General features: G+C 43.3%; 1 pseudogene; it reads right to left on the bottom strand.

Annotated features, from left to right (window-relative positions):
- Nucleotides 1-288: 288 nt before the first annotated feature.
- The window catches only part of LOC144893980 (uncharacterized), a 113,349-nt pseudogene continuing 94,955 nt past the window's right edge, over nucleotides 289-18,682 (bottom strand).

Genomic DNA, 18,682 nt, shown 5'->3' with positions numbered 1-18,682 from the left:
CAGATCCACCTTGTTTGAAATTCCAACTTCTTTCCTGGAAATCCTGGCAGTGTCCATATGTTTATACCTCTCCCACCCCCCCCCCTTTCACATGCCTCCGCCCCAAAGCCCTCTCCCTCCCACAGATCTCTCGATGTCTCCATGTCTCTCGGTCCCTGCTCTCAAATGTTGTTTGTGTCCTTCCCCCTCTCTCCCCATCTTGTCTACCGCTCCCGATGTTATTTGTTTTATGTGTCTGTTTGTCTTTGTGTGATTAATGTTCGCTCTTTCACGAGCCTCAATCTTGTATACAAAAAAAATAATAATAATAAATAAATAAAAATAATAATAATAATTAAAACTCTTTAAAACTTCAACAAAGGAAAAGTTTTCCTGCACTTGTTAACAGCAGCATTTCTGTGAGTTCAGTAATCCCAGTTTAAGAGGTGCAAGTTGTAATGCAGAAAACAAAGTTTCTGTGCACTTTCTCCAGTCAGCCTGTTCCTCTTCTTCTGACAAATGGCTCCAACCTCACGAAAAGCTCTCTCGCTTAGAATGGAGGAGGGTGGGTTTGAACCGTGTGAACTCAGCAGTAATGATCCAGGTGTTGAATTATGCTTCAATTGGGAATTACTTGCTGTACACCTAGAGTCCTTGCCATTAAGCACTTGCGCCACTTCTCAGAGGGATGAGCGACTGCAGACGTGGGAGATGGAGCAATAACAGGTTTGTGATGCTTTTCGATGTCTGGATTCACTCACCAGCTACACTGGACGGGTCTTCGTGTAAACTTAATTTCATTTTCACCCATCCCCTACCATGCGTGTACTTCCTACAACGAGTGGGTCAGATGGTTGCGGTTTGAAGAAAGATTTGGCTCTGAAACTGAATTTCTCGGACATCTTTTCTTCCGCACTAAATTCCTCTTTGGCATCACCAGTGCTCCCAGCAAGATCTCACGAACATTCCCCAGTGGCCACATTGACACAAGGGCAAGCTTGAGCTTCCTCACACCACGAGAAGGATTTTTTTCCCCCGTTTTTAAAATATCAGAAATATCGACGCCATCATCAGCCAATGCCGATAACCTCAAAATGCCAGATATCGGCCGGCCGATACATCCGTCTGCCATGAATCTGAATACGGTTCCAGATCCGTCCTCTCAATGGGATACAAAACAAAATGTTCAGCCTGGCGGAGGTATGTGCTCTACCGAGTGCCATTGTAGTTTTTTTTTCTTTTGACGAGACTGGGATATTGACTTTTTTGTAGATACTAGGCCTGGCATTTAATGGACATATTAAAATAAGGATTTTTAATTTACCACCCCCAGAGGAATTATAGATAGATGCCAGTGCAGGCATTGTTGTCTTCATGTGTACAGGTGTTCTGAGAGGAGGGTTTTACATACTGACAGAAGGTGGTTTATACTTTCTGTTTCTTCCTTGCAGAATCTACATCTGTCTGACTGACTCAATCCCGCCACCTTCTTAAAGCCATCGGTATCGTGTTCATGGTAATGGACGTTTATTTTGACTCATTCTCCATCTCAGTTAAGCTGATCTCGTAGCCAATCCAATGAGCCTCCTTTGTGTATCTCCAATCTGTCCATGTCTTTTCCATCTTCCTGTTACTTTGTCGTTCTCCCATTTGCCTGTGTGAATTTGTTCAAAAAATTTTTTTTTTTTTGGAATCGTGAGGGCTTTATTCGCTGATGTTTCCATTTCATGTGGATCACCTTCTATTCGCGCATGTTCTTGGAAATATTGTAACAAGTTCAGTTTTGTATTCTTTGGTGTTGAGATAAATTTGATGAACGACGAAACGCCTTGCTGCACACAGCACACGTGTCGGGCTTCTCTCTCATATGCAATCTTTGAGGTTGAGACAAATGTGATGAATGACTAAACGCTTTATTACACACCATGCACTTGTCGGGCTTTTCTCCTGTATGCAATATTTGATGTTCATGTAAATGTGCTGACTGCTTGAACATCTTTCACCACGGAACACTTGAAGGGCCTCTCGCCCGTGTGAATTCTTTGATGTTAGGACAAATGTGACGAATGACGAAATGCCTTGTTACACACCAAGCACTGTTAGGGCTTCTCTCCCGTGTGCTATATTTGATGTTCATGTAAATGTGCTGACTGCTTGAACATCTTGCACCATGGAACACTTGAAGGGCCTCTCGCCCATGTGAATTCTTTGATGTTGAGACAAAGGTGACGAATGACTAAAGGCTTTATTACACATCAAGCACTTGTAGGGCTTCTCGCCTGTGTGAATTCTTTGATGTTGAGACAAATTTGATATACGATTAAACACCTTGTCGCACACAGCACACTTGTAGGGTTTCTCCCCGGTGTGTATTTTTTGATGTCGAGGTAAACTTGATGAATGAGAAAAGGCCATGTTACACACCAAGCAATTGTAGGGCTTCTCCCCAGTGTGCAATCTTTGATGTTCATGTAAATGTGATGCCTGCTTGAACATCTTTGGGCACACGGAACACTTGAAGGGTTTCTCACCAGTATGTATCTTTTGATGTCGAAATAAATTTGATGATTGACTAAATGCCTTGGTGCATTGTGAACACTTGTGGGGTTTCTCACCGGTATGTATCATTTTATGTTGAGATAAACATGAAGAGTAAGTAAATCCCTTCTGACACACAGTGCACCTGTGTGGCTTCTCACCTGTGTGTATTTTTACACATTCTTTCAAACATGATGAAGAGGTGAAGTCTTTGTTGGAAAGAGAAAACCTGTGTGGCTTCTCACTTCTTTGGATCTGATGTTGCAGGATCGTTATACACCCGTCACCATTGTTGTTGTTGTTGTTCTTGTTGTTCTTGATGCTGCTTTTACACTCACCATTAAATTTATCAACATCCTGCCAAAAAGTCCGTGTCATGTGATGACTGAGAGAAACTTCTGTGTCGACCAACGGGGGAAACTTTCCCAAATGTTTATCTGGAAAAACAATTCACCAAGTGTCAATAATTTACTTTTGCAATGAAACAAACATAAAAAACGAGTTCATAGAACGTGGTGTGTGTGTGTTTATAGAATGTGTCACGTATTATATGTGTGGATATAATATACAGCACAAGTAGAGCAATATTCAAAGTACATCACTCCCACGCAAAATAAATAACATTCTGCAGTGTGCGACATTGCGGGGGCACATTGGCCGCCCGGCGATGCCGCCATGCAGCACATGGAGGGAGCAGTGCACAGTAATTGCGTCATTAAAATAAATAAATAATACTCGTAAAATAATTAATTTATTAATCAACTAGCGAATAGCATACCTAAACCACCACCGTTTCATCCGAATCTGTAAATATTTAGAAAAGTAATCAATTTAAAAGTTAAATAATCAATCGATCGATTGATTAATCAAGAAATCAAAAATACCCATTGCAGCCAAATTACATATTCACTGTCGTGTCCAAATATCAGCTTCGAAGCTCAAAATGTAACTGAAATATTGCCCAGATGAGAATGAAAATAAATAAGCACTTAATACATGATCATCATCATCATCATTTTACGGTCGTTTCCATGCTTTCATGTGTAATCCGTGATTCACCTCATGGCTGCTTTCCAGGCTGCACGATCCGTTCCTAAATCATACATCAATTAATACATCGATAACCATTAAGTAACATGAAGGGTGGGACTTCCGGTTCCTCGGGCGAGTGAGGCGTGCTTCAAGCTCTCCACGGCATCGAAGTTTGAGTGTTTTCCCATTCTTGTCTTTGTCAAATTTCCACTGGTTATTTTGCTGTGTACGTGTTATTGTGTGTTTCTGGTTGGTATTGGTTTGTGGTTCGTGCAAACTTGTGTGTAGTTAATCGTTTTCTGAGTCGTACCTCGTGCGCGGCCTGGTAACTTGGGGCTTCCCTCCCCTCGTCGGTGTTTTGTCGGTTTGGGTTATTTCCTTCGCTGTATTGCTTGTTTCTTTTATTTTGTTTTCTCCCCCTCACCTCACCTCCCTAGACAAAGAATTCTATATTGATTCTTTCTCTCCTCCCGGACACGTGCTTGTTCGCTCTCCTCCTCATCTCGGCTTGTGCCCCGCCCCCTGTATCTCGTTTTCTTCCGCCTTTGCTCCTTCCTTCTCAAATCCACGTTCTTGCTTGGAGACTTTTCCCAGATTGTTTTTTTTTTTTCATGGTTCTGTTTGGATATTGTTGGAACATGTTTAAACCGCAGCCGTGATGCTGATGCCCCCCCCCCCCAGAATTTACATGTTTTAAGCGTTTCCCAGTGTGTACCCTGGTCAGAATAGGTACACCGTATCCCTGCGTGTCGTAAGAGACGACTAAGAGGGTTGGCGTCAGGAAGGGCATCCGGCCATAAAAACGTTACCTCAAAAAGAGAACCATGACAATCACAAGTACATATGGGCAGGGTACAGCCCGAAGTAGAGATCGGTTTCTGAGGTTTGGGACATGGAATGTAAGGACAATGACAGGGAGATCAGGAGAAGTGGTGGAAGTATTGGTCAGAAGAAGAGTGGACATATGTTGTGTGCAAGAGACTAGATGGAAGGGAAGTGGTGTGAGAATGGTGAAGGGTAGGCAGGGACAGAAATACAAGTTTGTGTGGCAAGGGTGCCCGGAGGGCATGAATGGTGTTGGTGTCCTGTTTTCTGAGGAGTTTGTAGACAGTGTGGTGAGTGACTAGAGCGAGTGATAGGTTGATGATGGTGAAAATGATGATTGGAAAGCTCTTGGTGGACGTCATCTCGGGATATGCTCCGCAGGTTGGTCGAAGCGATGAAGAGAAGGACAAGTTCTGGTGTGCGATAGAGAAGCTGATGGAAAACGTGAAAGATGAGGAAGTTGTTGTGGTGGGCGGAGACCTAAATGGACATGTGGGAAGGAGTATGGACGGTTTTGAGGGAGTTCATGGGGGTTACGGATATGGTGTGAGAAATGGAGAAGGTGAAAGGATTTTGGAGTTTGCTGATGGAGCTGATTTGTTGATTTGTAATACTCAGTTCCAGAAAGAGGACAATAAGCTTGTTACATACACGTCAGGTGGGTCGACGACAACCGTTGACTACCTGATGGTGCGTAGGCGAGATAGGGGGCACCTCCGGGACACAAAGGTGATCCCGGGGGAGGAGGCTGTTTCACAGCACCACTTGGTTGTCTGCGACATAAGGGTGAAAGGTGCGAGGAGAGCTCGGCGGGTGAAGTACCAACCGAGAATGAAGGTGTGGAGGTTGAAAGAGGTGACAGTAAGGGAGGCATTAAAAGAGAGGCTGAGTAGGGTAGAGGATGATGTGGTTGAGCTTGAAAGTGGTTGGATGTCAATGAAAGCTAGTCTGTTGGGAGCCGTTGGTGAGGTATGTGGATGGACAAAAGGACCACCGAGGCACTCGGAAACATGGTGGTGGGATGATGAAGTTGGAAAGAGGATTGACGAGAAGAGGAAGAAGTTCAAAGAGTGGCAGAAGGCGAAGGGTACGGGAGCAGAAACAGCAGAGCATGAAAGTTATAAGGCAGCCAGGAAGGCTGCAAAGAAAGAGGTAGCAAAGGCGCAGGAGGCATGTAGGAAAATGTTCGGAGAACGCTTGGATTCGGAAGAGGGTCAGAAAGCAGTATTCAGGATTGCAAAGCACATAGCAAAAGAGGTGTGATGTGATGGGGGTGAGTTGCTTGAAGGATGAAGTGGGACAAATCGTTGTCGACCCAGATGGAATTAAAGGAAGATGGAAAAGATATATGGAAATGCTGTTGAATACAGAGAATGAATGGGATGGCAACATAGAGAGTAACCCAGTTTTAGGACCGGCAGAGAAGATAACTGAGAAGGAAGTTGAGGAAGCGATAAAAGCAATGAAGAGTGGAAAAGCGGGAGGGCCGACGGGAGTTGTGGGAGATATGTTGAAGGCAGCAGGAAGTTGGGGTGTGAAGAGAATGACAGAGATCTGTAATCTGGTGGTGAAAGAAGGCCGCATTCCAGTGGGTTGGGAACTGAGTACCCTCGTCCCTCTATACAAGGGGAAAGGTGACCCTCTGGAGTGTGGCTCGTACCGAGCGATAAAGTTATTGGAGCATGGAATGAAGGTATTGGAAAGGGTGTTGGAAAGGAGGATAAGGAAGAAAGTGAAGATCGACGAAATGCAGTTTGGATTTATGCCAGGAAGAGGAACGACAGATGCACTTTTCATTGTGAGGCAGTTGCAGGAGAAGTACATGGATAAGAGGAAGAAGTTGTTTTTTGGGTTTGTTGAGCTGGAGAAAGCATTCGATAGGGTTCCACGCAAAGTATTGACATGGGCATTGAGGAAGTTAGGAGTGGAGGAATGGTTGATCAGAGTAGTGATGGCAATGTACAAAAGAGCACGCACAGCTGTAAGGACGAAGGACGGGAACAGTGGTGAGTTTGAGGTGAAGGTGGGAGTGCATCAGGGGTCGGTACTAAGTCCACTACTATTTGTAGCTGTGATGGAGGTGCTGGCTCAGAACGTAAAGGAGGGTTTACCGTGGGAGTTGTTGTATGCAGATGATCTGGTGTTGATTGCGGAAAGTATGGATGGACTGAAGGAAAAGATGAACAAGTGGAAGGAATGTATGGAGACAAAAGGTCTGAAGGTGAATATCGGAAAGACAAAGGTGATGGCAAGTGGTAAAGCATGTGGTGAGGTGGAAAGAACTGGGAAGTGGCCGTGTGCTGTGTGCAGGAAGGGTGTCGGAGTGAACTCCATTCAGTGTACAATGTGCGCTGAGTGGGTTCATCAAAAATGTAGTGGTCTGAGAGGGTCATTAACCAGTGTGGCAGCTACATTCAAATGTAAGGTGTGCGCAGAGGGAGCTGCAGATGGAGGAAATGTTGAGTTGGATCTTGGAGATGGCGTGAGGCTGGAAGGTGTGAAAACATTTTGCTACCTCGGAGACATGCTGAATGGAGAAGGTGGATCAGACTCGGCAACGGTTGCTCGAGAGATGTGCATGGAAGAAGTTTCGGGAACTGAGTGGCGTGCTGATGAGGAGGAGAGTGTCACTGAAGCTGAAGGGAAAGGTGTATGCTGCTGCATGTGTGAGAAGTGTTATGATTTATGGGAGCGAGACATGGGTAATGAACGTAGAGCAGCAACGAAGGCTGGAAAGGGTGGAAATGCGAATGGTTCGATGGATGTGCGGAGTATCGTTGAGAGAGAGGAGGACAAATGATGAATTGCGAAAGATGATGGGAATACTTGCCTGTGATTGATGCTGTGAAGAGGAACAGGTTGAGATGGTTTGGTCATGTATTGAGGAAGTATGAAAGTGACTGGTTGAGAAGAGTGATGGAAGTTAATGTAGAAGGAAGTAGAGGACGGGGAAGACCGAGAAAGACTTGGCTAAAGATGGTGGAAGAAGAAATGCGGGCAAGAGGTTTAACAAGGAGAGGGGGGTTAACAAGGGGGTTAACATTGAAAAACGTCATGACATTGCATTGATGAATGGGCTTACCATTATGCTTCTCCTTTCTGGATAGGTAAGTAGCAAGCTCTGCTGTAGCTACAAAAAAGCACAACAGTTCATATTCTTTGTTGTGTTGCCGTCTCTTTTTGAGCCCAAAAATAAAGGATCGAAAAGTAAATCTGAAATTCATTTTGAACGACACAAAGTCTAACCATTCAAATAAAGGGAAAAGTCTTTTACAACCAATAAAAAAATGAAAAACATCCTCATTTACAGAACAAAAGGGGCAACATGCAGATATTGGGGCAAAAATCCATACATATGTATTGCATGGGATGATCCAGTGGGCAAGGCACCACTGAAGATCACCTGTTCTTTTGTTAATCAGCTTACAGTACATCGATTCCCATACAGGTTCATTGGGGGGCCCGGCAGGGAGTAGCCTCTTCCAACGTGCTACCCCATTTAGCGGAGAAATACCAAGAACTTGAGATAAACACCACCTATACAGGCTCTTGCTGCTCTCAGCATGCAGTTCACTTGTCCCTGTGCTAACAGGTGGAAGTTCCTTGGGAAAGCAGTCAAAAATCAGTTTCGGGAAAGGGGACTCGTTGGGGTATCCAAAAGTATTCCGAGTCCAAAGTTTCTGTAGCTGATAACGTTTTTGAACAACTTTCCTCAAAATCATCCCAATTGTCCTCTTGGATCGAATCGCCGTCATGGTTGAAATTTCCTCCACATTCCTCCACCCGACACCGGGGTTTGGCCGAAGGTGCCATACTTTGTTTATGCCTGCCTCAATAAAGCGTTGGCACAAATGACGACTCTTGAGAACATCAGGGAAGAGAGGATTGAAGAACAGGGGTTCGAACTCGAACATCCCTGGGGAGTAAGTGTCCGCTTTACGGCTCACGGAAAGTCTTTCCCAGGCACTGAGAAGGCTCCGGTAAAATATGGGGAGCATTGATGTATTCACATACTTAAGGTGAGTCAGGAATACTTCGAGACCATAGCCGAGTCTACCCGCCTGCTGTAAAATATGGCAAGCCAAGGCATGGTTTGGCAGGTTTTCACCAAATAGGAGGCATTGAATGGAGCACAGGCGAAAGGCCATGAGCCGGGATCTCACGTGAACAAGGCTCTGACCACCTTCAGATGAAGTATGGCATATTACGTTTGGCCGCAGCCAATGATGGCCTCCCCAAAAAAAGTCCACAAGTTTGGCCTGTATCCTGTCCAGCAGCACTTCTGGTGGTTGCAGGCAAATAAAGCGATGCCACAACGTTGCAGCAACCAAGTTGTTTGCCACTAAGACTCGGCCCTTAAATGAGGTGCGGTAGGGTTCTTTTCCACAGGTTGAGCCTCCGAGTCAGGTTCACTATGTCAATAAATTATATTTCGTTCAAAATCATGGTAGATTAGCAAACCTATACATTTTTGGAAAGGTTATAGCATAAGGAAACTAAAAATCAATGTTTACATTTGGAGAGATACCTGTATGGCGGCCATTTTGGATTTTCAAAATGGCCACTGTAAAATACATATTTTGTTCTATTTCTGCCTCTAATTACCCTAAAAACTTTTTAAAATATACTAAACCTATATTTTCAGGGACAAGGAATCCAATGAAAGTATCAAATTAGTGCTATGGGGAATGGTAAGACACGAATCAAAGGTTTTGAATTGCAAAATACTGTCTTTATATTCGCGATAAGTTGCATAATCAAATACATGTTATCATTTTGTACAGGCAGTTATTAACATCAAAATGTGTCACAATAATTCATATCACCAAACATACACAGTCAGTCAGCAAAATCATATATACACATGCAGTCAGTCAGCAAAATCATATATACACATGCAGTCAGTATAACTTCACATCTACACAGGCAGTCAATGACAAAATATACACAGGCAGTCAATGGCATCAAACATACACGATTACAGAATATGCCATTTAGAGTTCGTCATCACTGTCCTGTGTGTCGTATCCGACAATATAGTCCGCATCGTTTTCACAGTCCGTTCCACACAAGCAAAGGTCGGTCAAATTGATTGGCAAATCGAATTGGTCGAATGGTCGATCGAATAGAATTCGATGAATCGAATCGAATCGAATTGGTCGAATGGAATTGGTCGATTGGTCGAATTGGTCGAATCGAATTGGTCGGAATTGGCAAATGTAAACATTGATTTTCAGATTTTCCATGTAATTACGTTTCCAAAAATGTATAGGTTTGCTAATCCACCATGATTTTGAACGAAAAAATAGTGAACCTGACTATCCTGTCTATTTCTCCAGTCACACCTTCCCAATTCCTTTTCTCAAATTGTGTAGAGCCCAGGGACACACCAAGGTAATCAACACCATCTGCTTTCCACTCTAAGTTTTCTGGAAGAGCAGGCAGATGTGTTGAGACAGGTAGGCAACTATTAAGGTATGGCACCCAAAGAGCTTTGCTTTTCGTCCAATTAACCTTCAGAGATGAAGCCATGAAAAAGGTTATTAAGGACTTTACAAGAGCAACAATGTCTTGGTGGTTTTTTATAATGAAGCAAACATCATCTGCATAGGCCGATATAGTCATGGTGGGCTTCCAGGAAAACAGGTCAGGCCAGAGATATTCTTTCTCAGTGTGCAAAGTAATGGCTCCATTGCTATCGCAAAAAGCAAACCTGAGACTGGGCAACCCTGCCGTACCCCCCTCTGAACCTTTATGGGGGGAACCAGTTCATTGTTCACCTTAATTACACTGGAGATGTCAGTGTACAATAGAGTTATAAAGGCCCTGAAAATTACCCCAAACCCGCATGCTTCAAGAACATGACACAAGAAAACATGGTCAATGCTGTCAAAGGCTTTTTCAAAGTCTAAAAAAAATATTCCAAAATCATTTTGGTCATGGCGAGCATACATTAAATCCCGCAAGAAAAAAATGTTGTCGTAAATCGAACGACTGGGGATGCAGAACGTCTGATCAGGTAAAGTCAGATCACCAATGACTTTTTTCAAACGATTTGCCGCCATTGCTTTCGAAAACAATTTATAGTCGGTGCACATTATTGAAACCGGTCTCCAATTCTCCATCCGCCAGTGATCTCCTGACTTTGGGAGAAGACTCACCACTGCTCTCCTTAGACTTAATGGCATTACACCTTTTCGCAAGGATTCTTGGAATACAATCAATAGTTCCGGGCCCAAAATTCCATGTAAAACTCAGCTGGCAGGCCATCAATTCCTGGAGCCTTTCCAGATTCCATTCCAACCAGGGCACGCTGTAACTCATCAAGGCTTAAAGGCACATCCAGCTCCAGGTGTTGTCTCATTTAGGGTTGGGAGATGGGAGGTAAAACATTTTATTTTATCCTCATATATATATCTTTTTTTGCAAATAGTTCAGAATAGTACTTTCTAATAGTGGTTTTTACCCCCATCAGAATTTGTAATTTCATTCCCACTGGGGTCCTTAACTGATAAAATAAGCCGAGGAGGCTTCGTTTCAGCTTCTAAGTGAAAGAAGGCTTTGCTAGGACTATCTGATACTTTAATGCTTTTTACTCTCAGTCTAACTAGTAGTCTTGCAGCCTTCTCCTGTAATAGTTCCTGGAGTTGGGTCCTTTTTTCAAGGAGCAATTTATAATTTGTCTCATTTTCTTGTTCTGCCATTTTGCTTTGCAGTTTTAGAATTTCGGTTTCCAGCTGAGCCAATGTGATTTGACTTTCATGAGTGATGTGGGAATTAAACTGTTGACAAAACAGTCGTATATGAGTTTTCATATTATCCCACCAAAGGTTAGTGGAAGCAAAGAGGGGCTTTTTTCCAACTATAGCTCTCCATAGAATGCGAAAGGCTTCCTTAAACAGGGTATCATCCAAAAGACTTGTATTGAATTTCCAATAGGCGCTCCTCCGTTTGAATTGAGGGAAAGATAGGCCCATCGTGACCATGTGGTGGTCAGAGAAGATGGAGGGGGTAATAGTTGAGGAGGTTACAATATTCCTTAATTGTGGGGTGATGTACCATCGGTCAAGCCTCGCTAAAGATACTTGGCCATTTGAGCATCGACACCATGTAAACTGCCGGTCATTTGGGTGCATCAATCGCCATACATCAAAAAAAGCCCCACCTGAAAGAAACTGGGAGAAGTCACCATGGGCCTCGGGATGTGGTTCCGGTGAATTTCTGTCTATTTTGGGCTCTAGCGTACAATTGAAATCTCCCCCCATGCATATGCACTGATTGGGGTCAAACAAATTTAAATGGTTTATCACTTCAGTAAAGAAGGCTTTATGGTCAGTACTCTCACTTGGTGCATATACATTTAAAATAATAAGCTTCAGGCTATTGATCACCAATTCTAGGGAGGCAAAACGTCCCCAAATCACCTCCTGAAAGAGGCAAGATTCAGGTGCAAGCCCTGGTTTTAACAAAAAACCAACTCCAGCAGATACAGATGACATATTACTGAAGAAACATTTACCTTTGAACATGCTGCACCAGTCATGTTCAACCTTCTCAATAATATGAGTTTCTTGCAGTAATATTACATCAACTTGTTTCCGTTTGAATAAACTATTCACTTGGATCTGGCGGACGTGAATAGCCCCACCTCCATTTATATTGAGTGTTGCAAGCGACGTCAATTAAGCGTCTTCATCACTCATGAGTAAATTTTGTCTGACGCTGTGAGTACTCACTCTTTGCCTTTGTTTTGATTTTCTTTAGTCGATGAAACTGCGATTTTGTTAGGTTTAGTTCCTCAGATTTTTTTTATGACTAGTTTTGCAGCCTGAATAAAGGGAGCCAAATCAGGGAAATGATCCCCAATGATGACATTTTGCTGTCTATATGTTTCATTGAGGAATGAGAGAACAATATGGGGAGGGGTTGGGGGTTGATCTGCCATTAATTGTGATAACGCTGTTACCTCCACCTCTTCCGATTCTGATAAATCAGAAAGTGGTCCAATGGGGTCTGGGTCAATACCGTTTTCTTCTCCTGCTATGCAACTTAGCCTTCCCTTGTCTGGGGGGTCCGCACAGTGTTGGGTTTGGGAAACATCAGCACATTGATTACTGATTTCCTCAATTGGCATGAAATCATTATTCGCACATTCCTGTGGATTTATGTTTCCACCCTTATCTGCTATATTGGCAGATTTATTATGGATGTCAGCCTGTTCGACGACATTCGTTTGGATCAATGATGCACCATTCACAGCCTCATGGCCTGATTTATTTACACCATTAACGTCGTCTGTGTGAGTAATGGAAGCACGTTGTTTTAGAGGCTGAACCCTGATACTCTTTTCTGGGTTTTCCTCTTTATTTATTTGGTCCACGCTTTGTAGAGAGAATCCAGGTGCCTCCTGAAGAGTTTTTCCACCAACAGCCTGCAAATCGAGCACGACCTTTTTACCTGCTCCAGATGAGTCATTATCATCCGGAGCCCTTCGTTTACTCGTCCCCAATTTAATATCAGTGTCCATTTCAACATTTTGCTGAGGAATAAATACGTTCGTGCTTGGAACACATGATTCAGCCTCATTAGGAATTTTAAGCGGTGGAAATGCGTTAACCTCCCCCCCTCTGGGAATCTCAATTAGTGGAGCAACATTAACCTCCCCCCCCCCACTGGGAGTATTAATTAGTGGAGCAGCGTTAACCTCCCTCCCACTGGGAGTATTAATTAGCGGAGCAACCTCCTCCTTACAAACGATGATGGTGTGACCCGTCTTGCCGCACCTGACACACGAGGCTTTGGGACAAGAACGTTTTAAATATCCATACGCTCCACACTGAAAGCATGTTAAGGTGGTGGACGATGCGTATAGCTGGAAATTTGCCTCTTCAAAATTAATTTTGAAAGTGATGTTGAGGCCTGTGTCGTCCCCACGGTCTGGAAGGACCATATACACCTGTCTGCGGAAGCTCATTACATGCTTAACACGTTCATTCCGACACCCAAGAGGGATTGTTGAAATCCTCGATACTATTTTACCGTACCGTGATAGCACGGTCATTAACTTGTCATTTGGGATAAATGGTGGTACGTTGGAAATAACCACTCTCGTCGCGGGAGTTAATAGCGGCGACGCCATCATAAAGTGACCGCTTTCCGTGGTTATTCCCGCACTTAACACGTCATGGACGAGTTCCTCGTCCGAAACGAACACCACCACTTTCTGGTTCATACGCGAAGCTGCACGTATATTTTCATCCCCAACAATGCTCCCTACTGCGAGGATGATGTCCTCGACAGGGACTCCATCCGGAGGCACGCACACAAACGCATGCTTCCTGGTTAAGCCTTCAAAGTCATCGCGACGAGAGCGTGCATTCGCCATACCGGCGAAAATACCCGCCCCCCTCCCCCGCTTGTCCGAACCGGACAAGAGGGTATCAAACCTAAATAATCGAACTAAAGTAAATAATAAAGATGCATTATAAGCACAGAAATGGCTTACAACGCGCCGTCAACGCCAGTAGGCCGCACCCAAAATGGGCCCGCTCTGAATCCTCTCTCTCTCGAAGACAAAGGTGCAGAACGGATGAAAACAAATGCCAAAGCACACAGGATGGAAAAGGGGAGGGAGGGAGGTGGCAGGGGAGGGGAGGGGCAGGGGAGGGGAGGGGGCAGGGGAGGGGAGGGGGCAGGGGAGGGGGGAAAACTCACGACGGACTCACCAAAACACAGAGCAGTTGCTCACAGCCACCATGACGCTACACCCAACGCACCGGCAGCCGATATGTGGCGACAGAGAGAGAGATAGATCGAGATAGAGAGAGAGATAGATAGAGAGATAGATAGATAGAGAGATATATAGAGAGATAGACAGAGAGATAGAGAGATAGATAGAGAGAGATAGAGATCGAGATAGAGAGATAGAGAGATAGATAGATAGAGAGATAGATAGATCAAGAGATAGATAGATAGAGAGATAGATCGAGATATAGATAGAGAGAGAGAGAGAGAGAGATAGATAGATAGAGAGATAGATAGAAAGATATATAGAGAGATAGATAGAGAGATAGATAGAGAGACAGATAGAGATACAGATAGAGATACAGATAGAGAGATAGATAGAGATAAAGAGATAGAGAGATAGATAGAAAGATATATAGAGAGATAGATAGAGAGATAGACAGATAGATAGATCAGGAGATAGATAGATAGAGAAATAGATAGAGATAGCTAGAGAGATGTATATAGATAGATAGATAGATAGAGAGAGAGATAGAGAGAGAGATAGATTGAGAGATAGATTGAGAGATAGATAGATAGAGAGATAGAGAGATATAGAGATAGATAGATAGATAGAGAGATAGATAAATAGAGAGATCGATAGATAGAAATAGAGAGATAGAGATATCGAGATATAGATGGAGAGATAGAGATGGACATAGAGAGATGGAGAGATAGAGAGATAGAGATATGGAGACATGGAGATATAGAGATATCGAGATATAGATAGAGAGATAGAGACATGGACATAGAGAGATAGAGATATTGAGAGATAGAGATAGAGATAGCGATAGAGATAGCGAGACGGATTCTTCCTCTTTATGGAGAAGAGTCGGTAGAAGACAGAAAGACCACCAACCTGCCTGCGGTGAGCGAGTGAAAGGCCCTCAGAATCAGCTTCATCGTGGGAGATTCCAATGATTCTGAATGCTTTGGTTTCAACTGCGTGAAGCCGAGCTAGGTGTGAGGCAGCACCACCAGCCCAGAGGGGAGAGCAGTATTCCATCAAGCTGCAATATGAAAGCTTTGTATGTGGTGAGAAGCTCAGTCGTGCCAAGAAAGGACTTCAAACGATGGAGGATGCCCAGTCAGAGACTGGCTTTGGAGGTCAGCTTGGAAATGTCGTTTTCCCAGAAAAGATCATGGCAGGTAGAAATTGAGTCTGAACACGTTATGATAAAACTGGATGGTATTCATAGAATACTTACCCTGCACAGTCAACTTGTTGTGACCCAACTCTTCTGTTTTTGAACATTTTTTTTTCTTTGATACAATATGGCTGCCAGACCACGTGAGCGATGACATCATAAATTTATATTTTCCAATATAATCGTTCCATAGATCACGCCCATTAGATTTCAAACTGATCAGACTAAGCGTTGTCCCTATCGAATTATGACATCATAATTATGGCACCAATGAGGTCATCGTTAACAACACCTATTCCCCATATGGAGTTCTTTACAATGAGACATGTGTCAATTTTTTCCATGCAGCGGTTTTGGTGATATCGAGGTGCAACATTTTTAGGTTTTTCCAAGATGGCGCCTGTACTACATGACCAATGACGTCGTGATTATCATTAAAATATTCTACATGAGGAGGCGCTCTTATGGTGAAAATTTCGTGCCCATCAGACCAACAGTTTCTGAGAAAAAAAATTCACAATGATCGGATACGTGTTGTACTTGTCGAATTATAACGTCATAGCGAAGGCACAGATGACATCACAAACAAATCTTATTCCCCAAGGGGAGTAATTGACAATAAGCTATGTTTCAATTTTTTCCATGGAGCGGTTTCAGATATAGAGGTGCAACCTTTTTCGATTTTTTCCAAGATGGCGTCTGTACCACGTGACCTATGACGTTATAATTATCATTTAAAAATTCTGCAGGAGCCGCACATATTCTGAAAAATTATTGTCCATCGGACTAAGAGTTGCAGAGTAATTACTCCCGCTAGGGAGTAATGCATTCGATCGTGTCCGTCCGTGTGTGTGTTTTTTTTGTGTTTGTGAACAAGATATCTGGAAAAGTTCTGAACGGATTTGGATGAAAGTTGGTGGGATGATTGCCCTTGGGAGAAGGAAGAATTGATTAGTTTTTGGTGAAGCTCAGGATATTATTCCGGATCCAGGAATTTTTTGAAGGATATTTTTTACCATTGGAAGATAGGGCTCATTTTTTTTTTACATTATCTTCTATATATTCTATATTTAACATTGTGATATGAAAATAGTTTTCATATTTGTTGTAAATGTAGTTTAAACTCGTGGTTATGTGTTAGAGCGGTGCATTTTATTAGCAGCATCGTCTTCAATGTTCATTTTTCTTTCTTTCTAATAAAGACATATTCTGTCATTTTAAAACCACCAAAGTGTGTATTAGGTTTCCCTGTTTCATAAAATGTATCGTTTGATACGTATAATGCTTTAAAACCTTCTTTTTTTTTAAACCTCAGAAGAGATATCAACATTCACCTCAGCAAATGTCAATGGCGGTGTCAGTATTTGATGAACTTATAAAGACTTAGGTGACTTATGTGTGACAAGCATGTGCACTGGATTCTTCCCAGAAGAATGAGTGGTCGCATTAGCTTGTGCGACTTAAAATGAGCGAGTTTTGTTTTCACGTTTGGGCCAGTTTTACATGTTTTATCCCTAACGAATGAAACGAACGTTTTTCCTGGCTTACAATATTTTATTTTAAGTCACATGCCTCAAAATACTCACCTATATGGAATTGAACGCTGAATCCGAAAATGTAAGTGAAATTACATTGTTTTTTTTTTTTACATTTTCTATATTTTCTATATATATATATATATATATATATATATATATATATATATATATATATATATATATATATATATATATATATATATATATATATATCTGTGCAGTGTCTGTCTTGTGTTGTCTTGTCTTGTGTTGTCACTGAACTACTCCCTCAAACTTTTGTGAAATCGTACTATTCCAACTTGACCCACGGCGGGAGTATGCGCTCTACTGAGTGGCGTTCTAGTTTTTGTTTTATTCATACTGATCAGATCAAGCGTTGTACTTGTCGAATTATGACGTCATAATTAAGGCACCGATGACATCACCATCAACATATCTTATTCCCCATGGTGAGTACTTGACAATGAGCCATGTTTAAATTTTTTCCATTGTGCAGTTTGGGAAATATAGAGGTGTAACGTTTTCCCAAATGGCACCTGTACCACGTGACCTATGACATCATAATAATCATGAAAATATTGTTGCAGTTTTGTGTTTTTACAATAAAAGGTTAATTTCCCCTCCTAGTTTAGTTACACTACAACACGTAGCCTCGTTTAAAGCTCAGTTATTTCATAGTAAATGTAAGCGTAGACCTTTCCTGTGTTTAGTTTTGCGTTGAGTAGAACAATGAGAGTTAGGTCCTATACGATGCTCATGACGCCTCGATGCTTTGGGTTTTGGCGCAAAATACCACGAGGCCGGCCTGAACAAGTCGATCAAGGCCGAAGGAAGGCGGGGCAGAAGGAGTGGGAGTGACCGGTAAGCACGAGCCGCCAATCAGGGCTCGAGGGGAGTGACTTACCACTGTGGCAAAAGGCGGGGTTTGGAACATTCGATGCGGGCTAGGGTGGGGCCAATATAACCCTGTGCCCGGAGCCACCACCTCAGTTATGAGGAGGACATGCGCTGAGTTATGAGCTCGAGTTATGAGATGTGCGCAGTGCAAGCCAGCGAGTTATGAGTTCGGAGCGCTTAGATGTGAGTTGAGCTGGAGGCAGATCCCCGCCTAAGTTGAGTTCTCAGTTGAGCTGGAGTCAGATCCCCGAGAAGTTGGAGGGCAAGTTGCGCTGAGTTCAGTTACGAGAGTGAAAGCGCGCAATTGTATTAATCGCGCTGTGAAGGACAGCCATGCCAGGACAGAGACGCGCATATTTTCCTGCCTGCTTGCTTTTGCTGAGATACGCGCCGTGAGGATTCTCCCGCCTGCCTGCCTGCCTTCGTCGGGATACGTGCGGTGACCGCCAGAGGGCCATGCCAGGTGAGCTGTTCTTGGACGACCAAAGCCGGCGCGTTCAGTGCATGAACAATTCTTCCTTCATCCCCCTGTGAGTGTGAGTGGGCCCATTGTCTGGGAAATAAGTTAGGACTGTTTAAGACTGCCCTGTGTCTCTGCTTCTTCGACCACTGTACATTGTGTAAATAATAATTATATCTGTTTTTCCTTTGATTCGACTGTTTCGTCCCTTCCATCATTGACTTAGCGTGGTACGAATTATATCGCTCTGATCGGATTCCAATAGCAAGGTAACAGCATGGACCACGTGGTACGCCATCCGCTCGGGTGTACTCAATTACGCGTGGTTCGTGCGAGACTCGATCCCCGCTTCCGCGGCGGCGTGGGTACTTAGGTACGTGCGAAAATCGTCCCGAAACCCTTTTCCACGTCTGACTGGAAGTGGCGACTCAGTCTCGTGGTTCGAAGACCCAAGGAGAACAAGGGGCTTAATCTCCCCTTGG

Source organism: Myxine glutinosa, chromosome 1 (assembly GCF_964187855.1).
Source record: "Myxine glutinosa chromosome 1, kmMyxGlut1.1, whole genome shotgun sequence".
NCBI classification, from domain to species: domain Eukaryota; kingdom Metazoa; phylum Chordata; class Myxini; order Myxiniformes; family Myxinidae; genus Myxine; species Myxine glutinosa.
Note: the sequence above shows the minus strand (reverse complement) of the source record. Positions and strands in the feature narration are given on the sequence as shown.